Below are 6,000 nucleotides of genomic sequence, written 5' to 3'. Positions count from 1 at the left end.
TCCATATAGTTTTTTTTTTAAATAAAAAGGTAGGATAGTTTTCTAAGAGACCTCGTATATATATAGAGAGAGAGAGAGAGAGAGAGAGAGAGAGAGAGAGAGAGAGAGAGAGAGAGAGAGAGAGAGAGAGAGAGAGAGAGAGAGAGGTTTTTTTTTCTTTTGGCTACTCCCATTAGGGGGCGCCACAGCAGATCAATCATTTCCATCTCACCCTGTCCTCTGTATCTTCCTCTGTCTCACCAACCACCTGCATGTCCTCCCTCAGCACATCCATAAACCTCCTCTTTGGCCTCCCTCTTCTCCTCCTGCCTGGTGGCTCCATCCTCAGCATCCTTCTACCAATATACCCTGGGTCCCTCCTCTGCACATCTTAATCTCGCCTCTCTGACTTTGTCTCCAAACCGTCCCACCTGAGCTGTCCCTCTGATATGTTCATTCCTAATCCCGTCCATCCTCATCACTCCCAAAGACAATGAAATCTTCAGCTCTGCCAATGAGTCCAACATTAAACAAAAATGAGTCCAATTAGGTTGGACTCGTTTTCTCCGAGGCCATTAAAAATGGCCATTGGGTATTGCAAAGACTTTGCGTCCGTCCGTCTGTCTGTGTTCAGCATAAGTCCAGTCCTGTTACTGCCAAAGTCTTCAAATTCACAGGGAACATTCTTAGGACACAGACCTTGGATAAGTTCAAAGATGGCAAACCTTGACCTATTTTAAGAGGTTAAAAAGTCACATTGTGTTTCATTCTGTTCTGGTTTTTTTAGGGGTGAGGTGACAGCCAGTCAGAGTCAAGCTACACCTTGATGTCACAGGCTGGTCTAGCTAGCTGCAAACTCTGTTTTGTTTGGATGTAAATATAACCTCTTTGTCATATATTATGTAAAAGATAGTGAGAAATAAACTCTTCTAAAAAGGAACACGCTGTTTTGTAACCTGACAACACCTCTGGAGTCATTTACAAGACATTTCACAGACGTCAGCATGCACGCTAACCTCCGCTAGCTCAATGCTAACTTCTGCTCTTGTCGAAAGCTCATGTATGAGGTCTATTAGATAATAAACCGACCCTTTTATTTTTTTTTTAACTATATGGATTTGAATGACATGCGATTACACCAATCATGCTTGAACCCTCGTGTGCATGCGTGAGTTTTTTCACGCGTGTCGGTGACGTCATTTCCCTGTGGGCAGGCCTTGAGTGAGATGTGGTCCCGCCCTCTCGGCTGAATTCCTTTGTTTCACACGCTGCTCCAGACGGCGCGCGTTGCTTTATCAACATTTTTTCTGGACCTGTGAGGAATATCCGAGTGGACACTATTCGAGAAATTAAGCTGGTTTTCGGTGAAAAGTTTAACGGCTGATGAGAGATTATGGGGTGTTTCTGTCGCTGTAAGGACTTCCCAGAAAGCAGGATGTCATGCAGCGCTTCCAGGCGCCGTCGTCGGCCTGTTTCGACCTGAAAACATCCTAATTTAAGGCTTAATTCATCCAGGACGTCGTCAGAGAACAGAGAAGATTCAGAAGAGGCCGTCATGAGGACTTTATGCGGACATTCCACTGTTTAAGGACATTTTTTAATGAAAGACGTGCGCGCAAATTCGCCGAGTCGTTTCCGTGACGACTCGGCAAATCTGTGTGCGCCGCGACAGGAAAAACACCTCTGTGTTGAAAACCATTTGTAAAATTCAGGCGGCTTTTGATGGCTTTCAACAAGTGAGTAACTGAAAAATTGTTTAACAGCTTGGGCATGTTCCAAATTGCCCGTTAAGGTTTCCAACGGAGGTGTTTTTCCTGTCGCGACCCCCCCGTGGTCGGGTCCGGCCCGACATGCGACTCTGCATGATTCTTTCATTACAAAATGTCCGTTAACAATGGAATGTCCGAATAAACTCCTCATGCCGACTTCTTCTGAAAGTTCTCTGTTCTCTGAGGACTTCCTGGATCAACAGAGCCTGAAATGTGAAAGTTTTCAACTTGAAACGGCGAGACGCTGCCGCTTCGAAGCGCAGATCGCGGTCAGGCATAGTGGGCCGTCCTTACGGTGACACTACCAGACCAAAATCTCTCATCAGCCGTTAAAATTTTTACCGAAAACCAGCTGAATTTATCGAATGGTGTCCACTCAGTTGTGCCTTACAGTTTTGAAAAAAAATTTGATCAAACAAAGCAGCAGTCTTTGAGCCATTCCTATACAATGAAAAAATCGACGAGAGGGTGGGCCACTCCTCACTCAAAGACTGCCCACAGGCGAATGACGTAACCGACAGGCGTGAAAAAACTCTCGCATGCCCACGAGGGTTCAAGCATGTCTGATGTAATCACACGTGATTCAAATCCATATGGTTTTTGAAAAAAATAATAAGGTCGGATACTTTTCTAATAGACCTCGTATGTGGACATGCACGTCTTCCTGCAAACGCTGTTAAAACATAAATATTGTTTATGATTGGTTGATTGATAGAGGGGCCTTATTGAACATGTATAAATTGTACGTAACACAATAGGATCTTAATAATTAATGTAAATAATACATTTATATATAATAATACATATATAATATACCCCTTTGCAACTGATGGAAATAAAGTCCAAGACATACTCAGTGGCAGCTTCACCATCAGAGAGCCTCGACCACAAAGACCGCAGAAGACTTCAAACTGTCACTGAGGTTAAAGGGGGCAACACACGGTATGAAGAACAGGGGGATGTAAAATTTTGATCAGGCTCATTTGGGTCATTTCTGTTGTCATTATGATTTAAAAAGAGCACAGTTGTTTGACAATAAATGGCTTCACATAATCACTAACCATGAGGGAACAAAAATGTTTTGTCATCATTCAAATTCTCTGAAAAATGGCCAAAAAAAAAAACCAAACAAAAAGTCTGCTTTCAGCATTTTGTTTTCTCTTTATAAAATCTGTGTTTGCTCACGGCCATGCAGCCTCAGGCCCTTTTATGGGCATGGATGGGCTCTTACATATGCTAATCACATGTTAATTAGGGTCACAGGCACATCCTTTCAGTTCACTAATGTTTTCTGTACTTTTTCAATATTATACATTAGAAATGTGCAGAAATAGAGAATTTGAAGATTATTAAAGACATTCTCTCAAGATGTCATTCAGTGTCTTACTGCTTGTATCGATTTTGTAACGACTGAAAAGTCCTCGTAATAAAAAGTTTTCAATTATTCCCTAAATGTGTGCAAATAATTCTGCTGTCCATTTATGTCAGTGCACGACCTCCACCACCAGATGGCGCTACAAGACTTAGGAATTGAAGGCTGGATCGTCGTTGGCGTTCATGCAGGAGACACCACGTGGCAAGAAGGAGAATTACAGCAAAACACTTACACGCAAGTAAATGCAAGAAAATAAACATATAAATAAGAGTGGTAGATTTACAAAATAAATAAATAGATAAATTATCAGGTTAATGAGGTTGTGGATTTATCAGGTTGAAGCTCTTTTCTGAGCTGAAGATGTCCGAAGCGTTTGGACAGAAACTGAAGCTCTGTGCTCAGCTGGTCTCCACTCTGACCTCCTGCAGGAGGAAGAATGTGGATTTATCACCTCCACAGGTCCACACAGGGCTGGACTGGCATCTGAAAAGGGCCCGGGCACTTTCCTATATATGATGTCTGGAAGCATATGCTAAAGAAGAATGTATGTGGGGGAAAAAATCATAAAATATATTTTTTAAAAAGTATTATTAATGTCAGTTAGTTTTACTTAATAGTATGTGCCTACATGTAATCTGAATTTTTAAAACAACATTGTACAATTAATTGTTAATTCCACCACAGTTTATCTTTCCTTCACTATGAATTATTTTCATTCCATTGATTTTTTTTACATCTCATTATTTACAGTAGTGTTCAGAATAATAGTAGTGCTATGTGACTAAAAAGATTAATCCAGGTTTTGAGTATATTTCTTATTGTTTCATGGGAAACAAGGTACCAGTAGATTCTCACAAATCCAACAAGACCAAGTATTCATGATATGCACACTCTTAAGGCTATGAAATTGGGCTATTAGTAAAAAAAAAAGTAGAAAAGGGGGTGTTCACAATAATAGTAGCATCTGCTGTTGACGCTACAAATCCTGTGAATCACTAAACTAGTATTTAGTTGTATAACCACAGTTTTTCATGATTTCTTCACATCTGCGAGGCATTAATTTGGTTGGTTTGGAACCAAGATTTTGCTTGTTTACTAGTGTGCTTGGGGTCATTGTCTTGTTGAAACACCCATTTCAAGGGCATGTCCTCTTCAGTATAAGGCAACATGACCTCTTCAAGTATTTTGACATATCCAAACTGATCCATGATACCTGGTATGTGATATATAGGCCCAACACCATAGTAGGAGAAACATGCCCATATCATGATGCTTGCACCACCATGCTTCACTGTCTTCACTGTGAACTGTGGCTTGAATTCAGAGTTTGGGGGTCATCTCATAAACTGTCTGCGGCCCTTGGACCCAAAAAGAACAGTTTTACTCTCATCAGTCCACAAAATATTCCTCCATTTCTCTTTAGGCCAGTTGATGTGTTCTTTGGCAAATTGTAATCTCTTCTGCACGTCTTTTATTTAACAGAGGGACTTTGCGGGGGATTCTTGCAAATAAATTAGCTTCACACAGGCGTCTTCTAAGTGTCACAGCACTTACAGGTAACTCCAGACTGACTTTGATCAGCCTGGAGCTGATCAATGGGTGAGCCTTTGCCATTCTGGTTATTACTCTATCCATTTTGATGGTTGTTTTCCATTTTCTTCCACGTCTTTTTTTTTTTTTTTGTCCATTTTAAAGCATTGGAGATCATTGTAGATGAACAGCCTATAATGTTTTGCACCTGCGTATACGTTTTCACCTCTCCAATCAACTTTTTAATCAAACTATGCTGTTCTTCTGAACAATGTCGTGAACGTCCCATTTTCCTCAGGCTTTCAAAGAGAAAAGCATGTTCAACAGGTGCTCACTTCATCCTTAAATAGGGGACACCTGATTCACACCTGTTTGTTCCACAAAATTGACAAATTCACTGACTGAATGCCACACTATTATTGTGAACACCCCCTTTTCTACTTTTTTTTTTTTACTAATAGCCCAATTTCATAGCCTTAAGAGTGTGCATATCATGAATGCTTGGTCTTGTTGGATTTGTGAGAATCTACTGAATCTACTGGTACCTTGTTTCCCATGTAACAATAAGAAATATACTCAAAATCTGTATTCATCTTTTTAGTCACATAGTACTACTATTATTCTGAACACTACTGTATGTGTATATATATATATCATGAATGATATTCATGTTTTGTGAGATCCCCGTTCACATTTTGGGAGATATTTTTCAGTATTCACGTTTTGCAGTTAACGGTTTGTAGATAATTCACAATTTGCAGCTGATTCATGTTTTGGGGGTTAACAAGGACATTAAACTTTTATGGTGGAATTGTAGTAATTTCCCGAGTGTTCATTTGAATGCCTGCACTGGACTAGACAGGGAAATCTATTGGCACACAAGAATGTTTTTCTCCAGCTGCCACTGAAGCTCAACTCAAGTTGGGCCAAATAAATAAATACACCATCATTGAAGCAGAACCGCAAACTTCAGTCAAAGTTGGATTATTTTATTTTACTAATATTGGAGGAACAGTTTAAAGCTTTCAACTTTAAGTTATTTATTTCCATAAGACAGTAATATTCCACAGTGATACACTGTTCACCAGCTGAACCCACAGGAACCGTCCACAGGAACCATCACCCAAAATCACATCTTTAATCCAATATTTAATTAAAAAACAACCAACCTACTGGATCACGATGCAGTACATGGAATCGGAGCTGGAAAACTAATCAATCAGGAGCCTGTGAGAGTTTTCAGTGCAGATTTGTCATTTCATTCCAGCATTCTGTGTACATTCTTCAGAAAAAACATTCCAGTGCAGAAATCATAGAAAAAACAAAACAAAATCAACCAACTGAAAC

The sequence above is a fragment of the Thalassophryne amazonica genome, chromosome 16 (assembly GCF_902500255.1).
Source record: "Thalassophryne amazonica chromosome 16, fThaAma1.1, whole genome shotgun sequence".
In the NCBI taxonomy this organism is placed as follows: domain Eukaryota; kingdom Metazoa; phylum Chordata; class Actinopteri; order Batrachoidiformes; family Batrachoididae; genus Thalassophryne; species Thalassophryne amazonica.
Note: the sequence above shows the minus strand (reverse complement) of the source record.